Source organism: Triturus cristatus, chromosome 12, assembly GCF_964204655.1.
Source record: "Triturus cristatus chromosome 12, aTriCri1.1, whole genome shotgun sequence".
Classification (NCBI taxonomy): domain Eukaryota; kingdom Metazoa; phylum Chordata; class Amphibia; order Caudata; family Salamandridae; genus Triturus; species Triturus cristatus.
Window position 1 is genome coordinate 89,745,566 of NC_140595.1, and position 18,471 is coordinate 89,764,036.

Here is an 18,471-nt window from a genome sequence, read left to right on the forward strand (position 1 = left end):
GAAGCAGCAGTATAGGCTGGAATACGGCTTTCATGGACAGACCTCATGCAACTCTTGTGTTTCAGGAAGAGTCAGACCTCACAGACCATGCATGATCGTAGAGAGAAAACAATAAGCGCAGAGACAGAAAGGTAAGGCGCACAAGAGAGATACACGTTACAGAGAGAATAACACAGGCAGGCAGACAAGTACTGGAGGGAGAGAGGCCAAAGGAGAGAAAGGGTGTTATGGTGAGAGACAGAGTGCTCTCTTGGTTCTGGGACCAAGGAAGCTGTGTTCACATTCCCTAAAACCTGCCCTGCTGCATTTCCCTCACTGCCCGTATGCTGCAGATCACCGCTGATAGCACAGGGTGGACTTTGGCTGGGCCCGGTTCATGCACCGCCGGGACAGACACTGCCTCCTTTGTCACAGAGCCAGGGCTGCAACCCCCACACCTGGGAGAGGGGCCCACACCACACAGACTTAAACACGATCCATGTCCTAATGAGTCCCCTCCCAAGGCCCAACGCATACCTCTGGGGCAGAGGAGTGGCGCACGAGATAAACACCCCAGTTCCTGCCCCAACGAAATAATGGGCTCCAAGAGGACAAGCAGTCCGAAACCAATAACTTACCCTCCCCCAGAGATCAATACCCTCGCAGGCGACTGCAAGGCCCCTAACGATAGCCACCTGCACATGGGGAGGAGTGGTGACTTAGTACTGCCCCAAGGCACATCCTGCTAGTGTATCTCTGTCGGTGATTTGGACACAAAGCCTCGCTCCTATTTATAGATCACGAAATTTAGATTTCACAACTATAACACATTGAATAATAAAACAAGTGAACAATGCCGGCAGCTTCAGCGGTCGCATCGCATCTCCGAAGTGGCGCGCGCCTTGCCCGGTGACAACAAGCATAATACAGTGCTGTCATACACATGGCATTTGACCAATGCCCGGCGCACCCTTGTGTGTTCAAGTCCTTTGCTCATTACATGTCCAACCCCTCAGCATGATGCTGAAGCGACCACATTTTACAAATAACGGCTGGTAGATGTTGACAACCTACCAGCCGCTGACCATGCTCGGGTGACGTAGACTATTTAAGAAGACTAAGAGGCACTAAGTGCCAGCACTCAGGCGAGCAAGGGGAAAAGCAATATTCCCTAGTGAGTAAAACATTCGCTTATGCACATCGGGTGGACATTATATTGCTAATAATGCCTTGGATGCACACTGAACAAGCGCTCGCCATTGCGGGAAGGCAGCTGCTGTTTATTTTTGCAGCGCGCCTCACTTAAAGTTAAAGCGCGATGAAAAAATAAACACGCGCCGCCCTGTCTCCTTTTGGGACGGCCCATCCGGACTGGATCTCACAGCTTGTTAATATAACCGGCCTCCTTGAGATAAGAAAATGCTTCACGACAGCCGTGAAGCAGGCGATCCAGTCCGGATGGGCCGGACCAAAAGGCGAAAGGAAGGCAACGCACACAGCTCATTTCCAATGGCAGGCCACCGTTTAGCATAAACGGTGACGCCAGCCAATGGAAATGAGGGGCAGGGCTTCAAGCCCTCTTCTCAAAGTCCTCTCTCACAAAATCTCTCGCCGAGGCGAGCAACGCTTAGCGCTGCAACGCCACGCAAGATCTAAAAAGCACACATACGTATGTATATTGGATGAATCATAGGCCCGAGATAACAGCGATTTTAACTGTTGCCACAGTGTTAATGAGGCGCAATGAGAAGTGGATACGGTCAAAAAGGCGCACGGTTAACTTGCTCATTTCTAGAAAAACATCAATTTATTAAAACTTTAATGACTAAAATTTACTTGTAAAACAGATACGTTATAACTTGTACAGTGCTCCCTTCAATCTGCAACAAAAAAATGTGGCAGATGATGCAGGTACAAAAATACTACTAGCACAATACGGGCTGCGCCAACTTTAGAACTGACCCCTTGCCTCGGTGGGTCGCACTCATACAGGCTCTCTGCAAGCCTCCTAACGCTGGTTGAAGACACTGGCGCGCAAGCTGTGCCCTGCTGCCGACGCTACCAGGAACCACCGCCGTGCGACCCACAATTGGAAGAAACTCCAGTAGAACTGAATCCTTGCCTCTGTGGATCGCACTCAAACAGTCTCTCTGGCAGCCTCCTCCTGCTGGTTGCCGGCACACCTCCTGCTGGTTGCAGACACAGGCGCACAAGCTGTGCCCTGATCTGGATGCTCCTAGGAACGCCTCTATGTGCACAAAACAACAAGCTGCTAAGGTTGCCTCAATGTTTAACAAGCTCTTACTTCCCAAAAAATAAAAGTCCATACCCTGTACTTAAAGGAGAGCTTCTAACGCCGCCAAACTTCGTTCGGGTCTGGGTGGATGGAGCCAAAAAGGAGACAGGGCGGTAAAAAAAAGCCTAACTGCAAATCACAACACAGCGTTTTAACCTTAAACGATGAAGCAAGCCAATCAGAAAGATGGCCGGGGCTTCACCTCCAAAATCTCCTCTACCACAATACGTCTTGCATAGCGAGCGGCGCATGCGCGCTGCAACGCTAGGCGAGACCTAAACTCTTGCAAGATCAATTGCATTGTAAATGCTTGTTTTTGGTAATAAGCAACTCACATGCGATAGCACATGCACTCGCAGACTCAAACCCAAAAAAGGCTTGTCGTGAATGCTGGCATTCTCTTTATATAGATTCCTACGGTACATCTCCATCTTCTCAAAAATTTACTTAGGATGCAGGCAATAAAGCTTTATTTTATCTAGATGAAAGTGCAGCACTCAAGCGCATAACACTGTGCTAAAATTATGCATTAAACTGGCAAACCAAAATCAAAACAGATGGGTGTTTTGCCCGATGGTATAATTAGAAATGTGTTGTGTATTGCTCAACTTTCCATTATACACTGGATTGTTTTTAATTTAAATGACATTCAAGGCACAACAGAATATAGGTCCTGCCTACTTGGACAAACATCTCCTAACACCACCCCCCAACCCCAGACACCCCTAGTCTGCCAGATTTCTACCACACATCCCATGCACACACAAACAGATCCAGAGGGAAAGACTTATCCTACATCGTTCCTGAAGCATGGAAAGGACCCCCACTTCACATCAGAGCCTCCTGCTCTCTTCTTGAGCTCAGCAATAAGCTGAAGACCTGGCTTTTCGAATAGCACACAAACTAGCTCTGGCAGGTCTAAACACACACACAGGATGAGCTCCAGGATATCCCCTTGGCCAACAGTGTACTCTACAGACACACAACATAGCACCACCCACATGCTTTACAGTGGCATGTCACTCTACAAATAGAACCAAGGCAGCAGCCGATTCGCAGATTTGTGCAGGTGCCATGATCAGAGTCAAAGTAGGAGCAGGAAACAGATTTGCTGATCCAGGCGCAAACGTACACAACAAACGTAGAAGCTGCAGGACTGGTGCACAAAACTCCAATGCACATTTGGCACAAAGCCCATATTTAATGGGAAATAAGGCGATACACTTCATAATCTGCAGACAGGATTGGAAGAGGAAAGGCATGTGGTTGGTATTAGCATACAGAAAGTAAATCTCCTAAAGCTGGGGGTTCCAAGAATTAAATCAAATCAGTTGTTTAGGGCATTTGACAATTACCACAAAGAAATAAATGCGGTCAAATTTGAACCAGAAAGAAAATAATTAAAGTTTATTGCACAAACAAAAAGCCAAGACAAGAATCTAGGCAACAGTACCTATAGGTGTGGATCATGCTGTCACAATCAAATATACAGTTTTTTCCCCTAGAGCCATCCATGATGTTCAGACAAGTGCAGCATTTTGCATGTATTAAAATGCGAAAAGGTAAAACTGGACAACTAATAAAAAAAGATTAGACAAGATACTGTGACTTGAACCATTAAAATGCTAGATACAGAAGGTCATCATTACTGGTGAGTGTAGTCACAGGGCGTAGAATTGACTAACAGTTGAGTCACTTGCACAATCGAATTGCAAAAACCGAGTTCATTGGAAGGCGCCTTTAAGTCGCCCAAATAAACGGTTAAAAATTGTCTAGTCTGAGGCTTTTACCTCCAACCATACTTAACCCGAAGGCCATACCCATTACTCACAAAGTGTCTAAAGTGACATTCAGCCCTAGAAGTCAATGACCGGAGCATCTTCATAGTCTCTATACTGACAGGGTAAGTGAATCTGTGGATTCCTACGGGCGGGTGGCCATGATCACTGGAGCAAAAAGAAATACCACGAGATACTGCAGAACTTCGGTCACTCACAACGAAAACTTAACTTGGACTGCTTTCAGCGATCCACAACTGAGGTGATATTAGCAAAACTAGTCTTATCAAAAGGTGTTCAGTTGAACAGTATTTTTTAACTCCAGAAAATGGTGGCAAATGCCTGTTCCTGGGAAGATTAGACATGAGGTCAAAGGTTAAGAAAAATTCAGGCGTAGCACTGTAGGTTTCCACTGCATTGCGCTTCTGGAGAAGAGGTGGTTAATCTGGCAAACGTCTGGAGTAGAACAGGGAATGGTTTCTAACCATGTGCGATTTACCCAGAGACTATTTTGTTGTCACAAACAGTAAGATTAATTTTTAAGACAAAATACTTGTAAGATTCTGTACTGCACTCCTTTCCAGCTGCACAGGTGTAGCAACATTTTCTGTTCATGCTCTGTACCCAGTTCTAGCATCCTTCAAACTGCCTTCCAGGCCCCACAATTTGGTTGGAGTGCTGGATTGGACATTGATAGATGTCATGTACCCCAGGCATCATCTAAATAGTTTTTTCCATACATTTTATTTAAGTCTGTGTCCCAATTAAGCACATGTATTTAAGATGAACAATGGTCAGATGTCTAGAAGAGCATTTTAAAACCTATGGATATCAGACATGTGGTCTGATCTCTCCATAGGTTTGAAAATGCAAGTCCTGCACTCACGCAAGTCGTGAACTGTTTTCTATCTTTATAGGAGCTATATTTGACGAGTTTTATAAAGTATGGACATGACCAATCTCGGTATCAGAGCACTGAACAAGTGGACAAGTTATACATACAAACATTGAAAATGCAATAGGCCTCGCCTTTTATTAAGTTAAAGCCATTTGCTTTGCTAATGGTATTATATAGCAAAGCAAATGGCTTTAAATTAATAAAAGGCGAGGCCTATTGCATTTTCAATGCTTGTTCCAGATTGAGTTCCAAAGTGCCACCTCAGTCTCTTCACCTCTGCCCTCCTGCAGGGCCCTATTAGTATCTCTGCCCTCCTCTGTGCCCCTGCAGACTCTTCACCTATGCCCCTGCAGTGCCAGATAGTTGTCTCTGCCCTCCTCTCACTGTGGCACCCTCAGTCTCTTCGCCTCTGCAGTGCCCTCTCAGTACATCTCCTCTCACTAGTGCCCTCATGCCCTCAGTGTCTTCCTCACCTCTGCCCTCCTGTTGGGCCCTCTTGGTATCGCTGCCCTCTTACTGGTGGCCCCTCGGCCTTGGCTTCACCTCAGCACACTGCAGTGCCCTTGGTATATCTGCCCTCCTCTCACTGGTGCCCCATCAGTCTCCTCTTCAAATCTGCCCTCTCAGTATCGCCGTCTTCCTCTCACGGGTGCCCTCAGTCTCTTCCTCACCTCTGCTCTCCTGCAATGCCCTCTCGGTATCTCTACCCTCCTATGTTCATCTGCACTCTCTTCACCTCTGCCCCTACAGTGCCCTCAGTTTCTTGCCCTCCTCTCACTGGTGCCCCCCTCAGTTTCTTCATACTCCTCTCACTTGTGACCCCTCTGTCTCCTCACCTCTTCCCTCCTCTCTGCCCACCTCTCACTGGAGCACTCTCAGCCTCTTCTTCAGCTCTGGCCTACTGCAAAGCCCTCGGTATCTCTGCACTCCTCTGTGCCCACTCAGTCTCTTCTCCTCTGCTCTCCTGGAGTACCCGCTCAGTCTCTTCTCCTCTACCCTCTTGTTATCTCAGCCCTCCTCTGTGCCACCTCGGCGTCTCCATCTCTGCTCTTCTGGAGTGCCCGCTCAGTATCTCTGCCATCCTCTTTACCTTTGCCGTCCTGTAGAGCCCTCGGTATCTCAGCCCCCGCCCTCCTTCTCGCCTTGTCCACAACTCGGGGTCTCCAATCACCTCTGTCGGACCCATCAACATCGAATTAGTGACCTGCAGAGCTTAGCATGGTTGGAAACCCTCCCCAAGACCCTACTGCCAGATCTCATCAGCCCCCCCTTCCCTACCGCCCCTGCTCTACAGGTTTCTGCACTGCTCCCACCCCCCTCCTGATCTCCTCAGCCCTCCCACCCCCCTTCTTTTGTTCTCAGCCCTGCTGCCCTCCTGATCTCCTCAGCCCTCCTTATCCTCCTACCCCAACATTTAGTGTCTCTGCCCTGCTCCCCATCTCCTCAGCCCTCCCCGCCCCTGCTCTACAGGTCTCTGCACTACTCCCCTCCCCATCTCCTCAGCTCTCCCGCCTCTCCTCTATAGGTCTCTGCACTGCTCCCCTTTCTGATCTCCTTAGCCCTCCTTATCCTCCTACCAAAACCACCATCGACACCTAGTGTCTGCCCTGCTCCTCAGCCCTCCCGCCCCTGCTCTACAGGTCTCTATACTGCTCCCCTCCCCATCTCCTCAGCCCTCCCACCCCTTCTTTATAGGTCTCTGCACTGCTCTCCTCCTGATCTCCTCAGCCCTCCCACCCCTCCTCTTTTGCTCTCTGCCCTGCTGCTCAGCCCTCCCGCCCCTGCTCTACAGGTCTCTATACTGCTCCCCTCCTCATCTCCTCAGCCCTCCCTCCCTTTCTTTATAGGTCTCTGCACTGCTCTCCTGATCTCCTCAGCCCTCCCACCCCCCCTCTTTTGTTCTCAACCCTGCTCCCCTCTTGATCTCCTCAGCCCTGCTTATCCTCCTACCCCAACTTAGTGTTTCTGCCCTGCTCCCCATCTCCTCAGCCCTCCCACCCCTCCTCTATAGGTCTCTGCACTGCTCCCCTTTCTGATCTCCTTAGCCCTCCTTATCCTCCTACCCAAGCCCCCATCGACACCTACAGTGTCTCTGCCCTGCTCCCCTCTCCACAGCCCTCTTATCCTCCTACCCCCAACACTTAGTGTCTCTGCCCTGCTCCTCAACCCTCCCGTCCCTGCTCTACAGGTCTCTGTACTGCTCCCCTCCTGATCTCCTCAGCCCTCCTCGCCCCAGCCCTTTATCTCCTTGCCCGCACACCCCCTCAGCCTCTCCGCCCCAGTCCTGATCCTCCTCCCGCTGCTGCCTCTGGCCCCGACACTCTGCTCTCCCCACGCCGGGGCACATCTAGTCCCGCAGCCTCACAGGGCTTCGGTCACCGAGGCCTCCCGGAGGCCCTGTGTCAGCACCGGTGACAGCACGCGCAGCCTCAGCCTCCGGTTCACCAGCGCGAACCCCGGACGGGGCCTGAAGAGTGGTACTCTATGGCGCCCGAAACCGGTGGCCGCTGCGCGAGACGTCCCGTGGGGCGGGGCCCGCCGAAGTTCAGCCATCATGCAGCCTGAGACGCGGATAGGGCGAGTTCACCCACACCTTAAATGGCCACCGACCAAGAAAGACAGTACAGCCTATTATTACAGGCCCTGAAGACGCGGCCTGGAGTGGAGAAACAGAGGTAGGACTGCAGCGCCCGAGCCCCCGCTGCTACCAATAACAAGCAACGGCAACAACGCCTCCCGCTTTTTTCTCTCTTTTAGAGCCGTCACAGTTAGACTGGCTCACCTGACTGGTTTCTTATCTTTATGGGGCCATGTGTTTGGCCCCATAATAGGTCTCGCCAATAGGTCTCGCCTTTGGGACCTTATAGTGTTTAGCCATGCCACAGTTGCATAACTAAATACTTATAAGGTCCCAAAAGCGAGGCCTATTGGCTATGCCAAGCGGCCGCGAAAATGATCGCGATCGAACTTCAAAGCGGCCATGAAAGTGAAACTCATCGCGGTAAAGCGCGGCGCGCGCACACATGCACTGTAGCTCTAGGCTGGCCTGGTAGCACTTTTTGGAGCCCTCTCAATAAGTCTCGCCAGACCAGTGCATGCGCTGGGTCAGGCGAGACCTAAAAATGTACGTCACTAGACGCTCTTTTCCAATAGCTGGCCACAGTTTAGCATAAACGATGACGCCAGCATATGGAAAAGAGGGGCGGGGCTTAAAGCCCACTAGATTGATCTCCTCAAATCATTAAATTTCGCCAGCGAGACTGCGCATGTCTGCGCAGTCTTACGCCAGGCGAGACCTAATAAAGTAAGAGGCAATCAGTTATAAGTAAGCACAGAAAAAACTGCAGACAAGCCTTCCAGCAGGTTGATTCTTGATCCAATATTTTCAACATCAGAGTCATCCAGAAGGACTCATCAGGATTGTTATCTGAGATTTGGTCATCAGAAACCTTTTCAGTTCTATTTTAAAGGCGGTCGTCGAGGGGTTGGTTCCGATTGAGGGTGGCAGTGAGTTCCATATTCTAGGGTCCAAGCCACTGAACGATTAGTTGTAGGTTGTCGTTTGGTTGAGCTTCTGCAGTTTCAGCAATAAGGAATTGGCGCTTAAGGAATGACTGCGCCCCGACCGTCCAAGTTTAATTGGCCAGGTCTGGACGAATATGATCAAATTTTCTAGATCCTGCAACTAGCCTAGCTGCGAAGTTCAGCAAGGCTCTTAATGGTGCTAGCCACAGAAAGTGACGTTCAAAACAATGGCCTAGAGAAATCCTCTCCTTGGATATCTCAATCATCATCCTTATTTATGGGCACCCTTAGAGGATTTCCTGCCTCAAATCTGAACAAGCATTGGTAATGGATCAGTTATGCCTATGTAATGAATAAATCATCCGGGAGAAGGAAAGAGCTCACTGACCGATAACCGTGGAGAGGATGTGGTGCAGCGGCCAGAGCTGCTGACTAGAGCTGGGGATCCCGGTTCCAGTCTCTGCAACACCAAGCAACATCCTGTGATTCTATGCAAACCACTTAATCTCTATGGGTGATAAATTGTTATATAAATATGCATGAGTAAAAGGCAAAACTTTATTAACATATTTACACCAAAGCAGATAACAGTATTTCGGCAGCAGGAAACTAATAAGAAGCAGAAGAGGACAAGAACTGGCAAGTGCAGGAAAATATTCTACAGCCAATAGAAATCGAGGAAAGGTAAGTGGCATGCAAAGGAACAAATGAGAAGTCAGGAAAGAGGAGGCGGGACGCAAGTCCCCTTTAAGTTTATATTAAAAACAATACATTTCTCAAGGTCAGAGCAAGCGCTGGGCAGGCGAAACTTAAAAATTACAGAAGCCGTTCAGCAACAGCAGTGATGCACAGCAATGCAGTAAGGTCACGTCACACAACTGATTTTTCTACTAGAAACGATCCCAGTTAAACCACGTTATCTGGTGTCTTCCAAATGCAGTGTCCAATTTAACATCTTTCAAACTGGACCTATGTGAGATTAAACGGCTTCAAACCTAATACATATTGACTTTACAATGGGAAACGTGGAAAGGAATGTAGAATATTTTGAAAAAGGAATTTTGGGAGACTGGACAAAAGCTCGTATGAACACATTTTTCCATTGTCACAGAATGGGTAAAACCCTTTGATACATCTGCCCCCAAGTCACTTGCACAGCGTTACAACTGTGCTAGTATTCTTCAATTGGTCGCTAATTTCAAAGTAAGCCTAGGAAATGCAAAAGCTTCGATTTCCGTGCAGAGAAATTTTGAGCAAATTTCATCGCCCCTAACGTTCTTAGGGGACATACTTATCTAAATTAAGAATGTGAAAAACTAAAACGTACAGTTTAATGTGTTTGGCGGTAAAGTATACATTTTATTACTATCGGTTCTCTAACAAGATCGGAGTGTCCGATTTCGTGTCTATAATATTTCCGGTTCTAGTATACTGAAGAAAGAGTTAATCTTATGACGCTCAGACACACTGTGGGGAAGATATAAAGACTCAAATCAGAACTTGACGAGGCGAGAGGACCAGATCCCATTATTGGAAATAATCTATTAGTATTTACAATTCTCTACAGGCGTTGAACCATAAATACCAATGCTCAACGTCAAATTCAAGTTGCGACGGGCAGCTTTTGCGTTTTAAAGGAGCACACCTCTGATATCGCTAAGTATTGACCCTTTACGTTTTTTGAGGTCGCATTTCAAAGTCGCAATACGTTTTATTTTTTAGAGTAAATTCATATAAATGGTTATGGACAGAATGGTCCTCGCAGGTGAAGTCCTATTTTGGACGACTGCTGGATAATTTACAAATATGGTGAGGAGAGCAAGCACGAACCGGATTGGAGGTAATGTTAAAAATAAATTAAGCTTGTAATCATTTGTGTACAATTGACAAATAAATGGATTTTAATAAACACGAAAGGCGTGATGTCATTGGACAGAGGACCACTCTGAGGGTTACAGATTAGTGTTACTATGCATGGATAGCATGTTTGACGTACGAAACATCAAGAAAAGGTTGAACTTATTTTTCGTTCTCGGTGTGAGCTTGTACATTATTAATCAATCGTCCTCTCCCTAATATATATTTTCTCCCCAAATTATCATTATAGGTAGTTCTCCGATTATTCACTCTTACTGGTGGTAGCGGTTGAGTTGACCTATGATGTACGTATTTGAGCCAGTATTGTTCTCTCACCTAACTGCGAAATCATTTCCCCCACCTACGGTGCGGAAGTCCCTGCGCTTCGTTTTTATTCCCGCCATTCCACTGCACTAATGTCAACAACCTTAAGCCATAATTAGAAGATCCCACCTTTCCGCTGTATATCGCCACATAATATTTTCACATTACCATCTATCGTATATTATTGCCTATCACCCCAAACAGTTCTCCATCCCCCCCCGTTTCCCTCCTCTGCACTAAGACGCTCTACATTCGTTCATCTTTCAACGTCTCTCTGCCTTGTCCCGTCCGCCATTTTGTCTGCGCGCGGCCTCTGCAGGACTTACCGTCTTCGCAGCGAGCCCGGTCCGCTTATCCCAAAGGAAATCCGTCTTGGCGGATGCGTCAACGGAGCCGAGACCCCGTGGAGCGGTCCGTTCGCTGAACCTGTCTGTAACTCGCCTCCTGATACCGCTGGGACGTGCAAACTCCCAACCTCACTGCTGCTGCCTTGGACAGTCTCTAAGAGTGTAACGTGCGCGCTCTCGTCTCCCAGGAACCACAGTACTAACTCTGCGTCATTACGTGAAACAATCAACAAGGGCCCTACGCACTATACACGTCGTGCACGTCAAGCTCCGCCTGCAGAGGTTCAGCGATGTCTGAAACTGAGCTTGGAGGTGCGCGCCCCCTAAATGGACGGCTTCAAAACATAATTCATACGTCGAATGACGTACGGCGGCCATCTTGGATGTTATACTGGTTTATTCAACATTTTCTGTTATAGTTGTGCGCTTTTCAGTTTAATGTGTTAGCATGCACGCCACATGATGCCATCTATTATGAACTGTAAAGTGGGAAATTTCAAAATAAAAATCCGGAGAATGTATTTTCCTCACTGACCTTTATCGAAGCAGATGCAATTACAGGCTGCAGACAGCCAAAATAAAGCAATTTTTGGCTTTAAAAATCAGGAGTCTCCATGCTGAGTGATCGTGAGTGATTTAGATCGCTTGATTCCTAACTGATACACATGCGTTATGACTTAATACAAGTGTTTAAGTCAATACATAGGAAGTTACTTATTACTTAAGACAATGAAGGTTTCCCAGCTCTGCCAATTGGCAATGTTTGAAGACGTGATGCAGTCTCCTGTTCTTAGTGTGCCTATGTTTGACCTTTCAGTATCATATGCGTGATTCTATGAGTGACATTTTATCGGAAATGGGACAAGCTATATATTAGAAATTATCTAATTTTGTGCAATGTAATCAATCACCTTAAAATGTTCCCAAAACATCAGTGATGTTGTTTGTTGTGCTTATGCAAATTCACTAATCTACTTTGCTTTCTGACAAGGAAGGCCTGGAAACATTTAGAGCAACATAATAAACAATATAAAGTGGCCCAAGCCACTTTTTAGGTTTCGCCTAGACAGCTGTGGTGTGTGAACTTTGCCCCCTCCGGAATGAAGACCATGGACAGGAGGGTACGCTTTTCAAGCATCTTTATTCTTATCGAGGGGAGAGCTATGGTGTGTGAACTTTGCCCCCTCCGTAATGAAGACTATGGACAGGAGGGTAGGCTTCTCAAGCTTCTTTATTCTTATCGAGGGGAGAGACCGCCCGCATCACGTCACTCCCACAATGCTTTGCGGTGAGTCACGTGACGTCGGAAGGCTAGACCGCGACGCTACACATCTTCCCCCTTAACAACAATGACAAAGGAACTGTGTTAGACCTGTCAGCCCTTTGGGTGGTCCCTCCTCATCATTATTTATTTTGTCCCACTTTTGCCTCAAACCCTGTTTGAATTTTTTCCTTTTTGGGAACCACCAGACTTTTTAGTGTTGCTACAGATTCAGGGAGCCATTTTAGCTACCCCTGAAACTTCTGTCTGAGGGCCTGGAGCACAAAATGGTGGCCACCTGTGACATCACCAGCATCCACTGGAACCTACCAGCACCTTCCAGAACATTCCAGGAGCTTCCAGAACCCTGTGACCGTTGGAGGCGGTTTAGAATGTTGGGAGGATAAGAGAGGCAGTTGGCAGTTGGAGCTGGCAGTTGGCACCTGACTGGTGAAGAGAGAGGAGCACAACAGTGAAGGAGGAAGGAGTGAAGCAGCAGGGGTGGAAACTTGTGCCTGGAGTGGGGTCCATAAACCCACCCTTGATACTTGTCCCTACTGATGGATCCCAGCCTATAGCCCTGTGTGGGAAGAAGACAGAAGAAACTTATCCTAAGGACCTGGACAGCAGGAACAGGCCTTAGAACCAAGAAAGCAGCAAGATCCTGACCTGGAAACTGGTTTCCCTGGAATCGGGCGTCGAGTAGCCTGAAGACCTGGAGCCCGAGGTGGAGAAGCGGCGCTGACTGAAGTAGCAGACGTCGTACCCGGAGCCGCCTGAGGTCGTGAGAGGGCGCCGACGGAGGTCGTGAGGAATACCAGAGGTCGAGGAGGAAGTGAACCGAGGTCGAGCGAGCGGCGTCATCGGAGGAGTGAAGTCCGCCCTCCGGAGTCGTCGGAGACCGAGGTAGAGGAGCACCGGAGGTCGGGAGTGAGGATCGCACTCCGGAGTCGCCCGGAGCCTGTGAGGAGGAGCACCGGAGGTCGGGGGTGAGGATCGCACCCCGGAGTCGCCGGAAGTCGACATCGAGGCCAGGCCGGCCGACGTCATCGGAGCCGAGAGCGCCATCGGACCGGAGCCGCCCGAAGTCGACATCGTGAAGAGACTGCCCGACGCCGTCGAATCGGAGGTCGAGATCGAACCGAGGCCACCGACATCGGACCGGAACCGCCTGCCGGCGTCGTCAAAGAACTGACATTGTGCCGAGGCCGCCGAGACCGAACCGGAACCGCCTCACGGCGTCGACACGACTCCAGCGGCGTCGGAACATCAGAAAAAGGGCAGTAAGTGGAGTAGAGGGCGCCTAAGGCCCTGTGGAGACCTGAGAGACTGCTCTAAGGGGCTAGGGAGGTGCTGAAACCAACCTGACTGTGCCTGGGGTGAACTGGGACTAACCTAGAGAGGTTGTGTGGAGAGAGAAAGCCAGGGCACTGGTATTCCCCCCTTTGATCTACCTCAGTTTAGGCCTCAGCCTTGTCCCAGCCAGGGAGTAGCCCCCCTCAAGCCTTCCACAACCCTACAAGCTGTGCCTGGGCCAAATCAGCCCATAAGAATTGAAGTGTCATCTGATTATATGAGGGTTGCTGTATACTTTTAATTATTTATTGGGGATACTGTATTTATTGAGTTTTTACCTATTTATTGCTGCACTATATTTATAGGTCCACAGGACTTGTTGGTGTACAATATTTATTGGTACAGTATTTATTGCCTCAAAGTATTTAATTGTCTGTATATATTGCACTTGTATTTATGCCCTGTTATTTATGATCACCCCTATTTATTTCATCAAACAGCCAATATTTATTTGACCTGCACTAATTGAAACTTGTATATTGTGATTGACCTATTTATTTTTCCAATCAGCAACTAAGAGAAAAAGATAAAGAAAGAATATTTTCATAATTTTTACGGTGTAGAGTCGTTTTTGGAACGGATGCACGCATGGTTCTTGTATGGGTATATTGTATGCTTAGCACTGCGCCTGTTTCCTGACCACTCGAGCCAAGCTACCACAGTGTGTTCGGGGAGTCCACCACCACCCTGCGGAGTGGGAGTGGGCGGTTCCAACATAAATTGGTGTTCAGTGGTGGGATAGAGCTGTGCCTACATATACTCAACAATAACTGTGGGTAGTCCATAGGCCTACACCGGGAGTTTTCTCACAGCGGCCTTCCTAATTGTGGGTTTTTGTTTTTTCCAAATTTACTCTGGTGGTGGGAGGAGGTATTACTAAAGGTACCCCCCTACATTGCTACTGCACAAAACCTGTCCTCTAACCTGAGTGGGCAAGATGGAGTTTGTACTAGAGAATCTAGAAACGTACACTGTGGCCCAACTCAGGGAGTTTTGCCAGCGGGAGGGGGTGTACTGTCCCCCAGGAGCAAAGAAGGGTGCACTCCAAACCAGCTTAAGGGCTTGGGGGGAGGCACGCCGAGAAAGCAAGGCTGAGGAGGAAGACAGGGATGGAGAGCCTGACCCCGAGGGGGCTGAGATGTACCAACCTGAGGTGGGGAACCTGTCAGCAGGGCCCAGGACACTTTCTAGGAAGGGCAGCACTGTCTCTAGCGGGGGCTTATCCAGCGTGGAGTTAGCAGATCGGAGAGAGAAAAGACAGCTCACATGGGATTTAGCAAAGCTGGAGAAGGAGAAGGAGGAACAGAGGTTGGCTCATGAGACGGAGAAAGAGAGGATGGCTCATGAGATAAGACTGAAAGAGATAGAGCTTCAGATCCTAAGAATTGGAGCACCAACTGTTCCTAATGGTGGCAGCCAAATCCAAGAGTCCACCAGGGAACCCAAACCTTACCTGCCAAAGGACATAGTAGCTAGCTATGGGGCGGGTGACGACATCGCCAAGTGGCTAGCAGCCTATGAGGTCTCGTTGAGGGCCCATGGGGTCCCAGTGAAGTACTGGGGAGGGGGATTGTATAAGTACATGCCTCCAGCTGGTAGGGATGCTTTATTGGCCCTCGAAGAGGATGAGCAGACCCACTACCCCACCATGAAACTGGCGCTCATCAGAAAGTTTGGACTAACACCTGAAAAGTACAGACAGAAGTTCAGGGGTAGTCACAAGCTGGGCACACAGAATTGGGTGGACTTCCTGGACTATGCAAAGAAGGCACTGGAAGGTTGGATTCAGGGCAGTGAAGTAAGGAACTACGAGGAGCTGTTTGACCTAGTACTGAAGGAACACCTACTCGAGAAATGTTTCCCTGAACTGCGGCAACACCTGGTGGATAGCAAGCTGACCAGCCCCCGGAAGCTTGCTGAGGAGGCGGACATTTGGGCTAGTACCCGGGTGTCCACAAGGGGGACTGGAGGGGATACTCAAAAGGCCGGACAGGGCGCCCCCCAGAAGAAAGAGGGAGGGGAAAAGAAAAAGGAGTTCTCCAAAGGCCCCCAAAATAACTTCCAAGGGAAGGGAACAGGATTCACCTCTAAGGCTAACCCACCCAGAAACCCTAATCCTGGCCAGAGTCAGCAGCCAAGGGTTGTCCATTGCTACGAGTGCGGTGGCGTTGGACACTATAAAGGAGATCCGAAGTGTCAGAAACGATCACCCCCTCCCACTGGAGGAAAGCCCCCCGGAGTAGCTAGTGTAGTGCTCGGGGAGGAGATGCCCTTAACTAAGGGAAGGGAGTGGGCGGTTGTCACTCTAGTGTCCCTGGGAGAACGGGAGATGGTTCCTAAGATCCAGGTGCCCGCAAATACCGCAAAGTATGGGCAGTGGATCACCATCAACGGCCAAAGAGGGGAGGCTCTGAGAGACACAGGAGCCAGTATGACTATGGTGCGTAGCCAGCTGGTGTCTCCAGAGCAGGTAATTCCCGATGTACTCCACCCAGCCGCGATGGCTGACGGCAGAACAGGTCACTATCCCGTGGCCGAGGTTCCCTTTGAATGGGGGGGGGTTGCAGGTTCACTTCGAGTTGCCGTAAGCCCTGCCGTGCCAGTCGATTGTCTGCTGGGGAATGACATGGAGCACAACGCTTGGAAGAAGGTGGAATACCGGACTCACACCGAGATGCTGGGTACACCTGACTGGGCCTGTGTTAGCACAAGGTCCGCGACTACCCGAAGAGGGAGTTCATTCCGGCTGGAGCCTGGAACAAAGGCCCAGCCAGCTGCCAGTCAAGGGAAGAACCGAGGACAGGAGGAGCCTGCCTCGGCGTCTCCACCCCGTAGGACGGATAGGCCACCGGAGGTGGTGGACCAGGAGTCTGCGGAGGGGGACGTTACCAACCTGGAGGACCTGCCCATCCCGGCCGAGTGGCACGTGGAGGGAGGCCCGTCCAGGGAGGAATTCTGCCAGGGCCAGAGGGAGTGCCCTACCCTTGAGGGGCTGAGGCGACAGGCCGAAGCCCAGGCAGCAGGGAACGTTGAAGGGAACTACAGTGTTTACTGGGAGGATGGCCTCCTCTACAGTGAACCCAAGGCACCCCTACATGGATCGTCACGAGCCTTGGTAGTTCCTCAACGTTATCGAGCCTTCCTTTTAGAGTTGGCTCACGAGATACCATTGGCAGGACACCTGGGGCAAGACAAGACCTTCGCCCGTCTTGTCCCACACTCTTATTGGCCTCAGATGAAAGTGTCGTCCGATACCTACTGCCGGACATGTGTGTCTTGCCAAGCCAGTGGGAAAACAGGGGTGAAGCTGAAAGCTCCCCTGGAACCACTCCCTGTCGTTAGCACCCCCTTTGAAAGGGTGGGCATCGACATTGTGGGTCCATTAGATCCACCAACTACAGCTGGTCACAGGTTTATCCTGGTTCTGGTGGATCATGCCACACGGTACCCAGAGGCAATACCTCTGAGGACCATAACAGCACCTGTTGTGGCTAGGGCCCTGATGGGAATCTTTACCCGAGTGGGTTTTCCCAAGGAAGTTGTGTCCGACAGGGGGACCAACTTCATGTCAGCATATATGCGGGCAATGTGGAAGGAGTGTGGAGTGACCTACCGGTTCACAACTCCTTACCACCCCCAGACCAATGGTCTAGTGGAAAGGTTTAACAAAACCTTAAAAGGCATGATCAGAAGTCTGCCTGAAAGCCTGCGGAGGAAATGGGACGTCCTCCTACCCTGTTTACTTTTTTCCTACAGGGAAGTGCCACAGAAGGGAGTGGGCTTCAGCCCCTTCGAGCTTCTGTATGGGCACCCTGTACGTGGACCTCTTAACCTGGTGAGAGACGGATGGGAAAGAACTCCCAGAAAGCTCCCCCAGGATGTGGTGAGCTACATGCTGGCCTTCCGGAGCCAAATGGCTAAGTTGTGGAAGCAAGCTTCTGACAACTTGGAAGCCAGCCAAGCAGTAATGAAGGCGTGGTATGACCACAACGCTCACCCGGTGGAGTTGGAGCCTGGCCAGAAGGTGTGGGTGATCGAACCAGGAGAGCTTAGTGCCCTCCAGGATCGCTGGTCAGGACCCTTTGAGGTGTTGGAGAAGAAGGGTAAGGCTACCTACTTGGTGGACCTGAAGACCCCTCGTCAGCCCCTGCGGGTGCTGCATGCCAACCGCCTCAAACCCCACCACGAGAGGCCCGAAGTCATCTTGATGATGGTGACTGACGGAGGAGAGGACGTGGAAAGCGAGCCTCTCCCTGATCTGTTTGCGTCTCAGGAAAAGGATGGGTCGGTGGAGGGAGTGATTCTCTCCCCATCTCTAACTCCTGAACAGCAGGAGGACTGTCGCCAGGCCCTGGGGCAGTACTCTGCGTTGTTCTCCCTTGTCCCGGGTAGGACTCACCTGTGCGTCCATGACGTGGACACAGGAGACAGCCCACCTGTGAAGTCCAAGATCTACCGGATGTCAGACAAGGTGAAGGCCAGCATTCATAGTGAAGTCACTAAGATGCTGGAGCTAGGAGTGATTGAACCTTCTAGCAGCCCCTGGTCCAGTCCGGTGGTGTTAGTACCGAAAGCTGCACCACCGGGTGCCCAACCAGAACTGAGGTTCTGTGTGGACTACCGGGGACTGAATTCAGTGACAAAGACTGATGCACATCCGATCCCTAGGGCGGATGAATTAATTGACCGGCTGGGAGCTGCCCAATATCTAAGTACCTTTGACCTTACCTCTGGGTACTGGCAGATCTCTTTGACTGATGGAGCAAGGGAAAGGTCAGCCTTCTCCACGCCCAATGGCCACTACCAGTTCTGTGTGATGCCCTTTGGGCTCAAGAACGCACCTGCCACGT

The 18,471-nt window shown here is 49.9% G+C and overlaps 1 protein-coding gene across 4 annotated transcripts in view; it reads right to left on the reverse strand.

The window, feature by feature from the left end:
• CLK2 (CDC like kinase 2) overlaps window positions 1-18,471 on the reverse strand; it is a 129,454-nt gene that overhangs the window by 83,526 nt on the left and 27,457 nt on the right. Inside the window, exons 1-2 of one of the 4 annotated variants that reach the window (XM_085637963.1) lie at window positions 10,984-11,173; window positions 8,865-8,984 (exon numbers count right to left, since the gene is read on the reverse strand). The exons of 1 other annotated variant lie outside the window; for it this stretch is intronic. The gene's annotated coding sequence lies outside the window, so the exon portion shown is untranslated. Of the gene's footprint in view, window positions 1-8,864; window positions 8,985-10,983; window positions 11,224-18,471 lie in introns of those variants that run through there. 2 more of the 4 variants (XM_085637962.1, XM_085637965.1) reach the window with 2 other exon arrangements.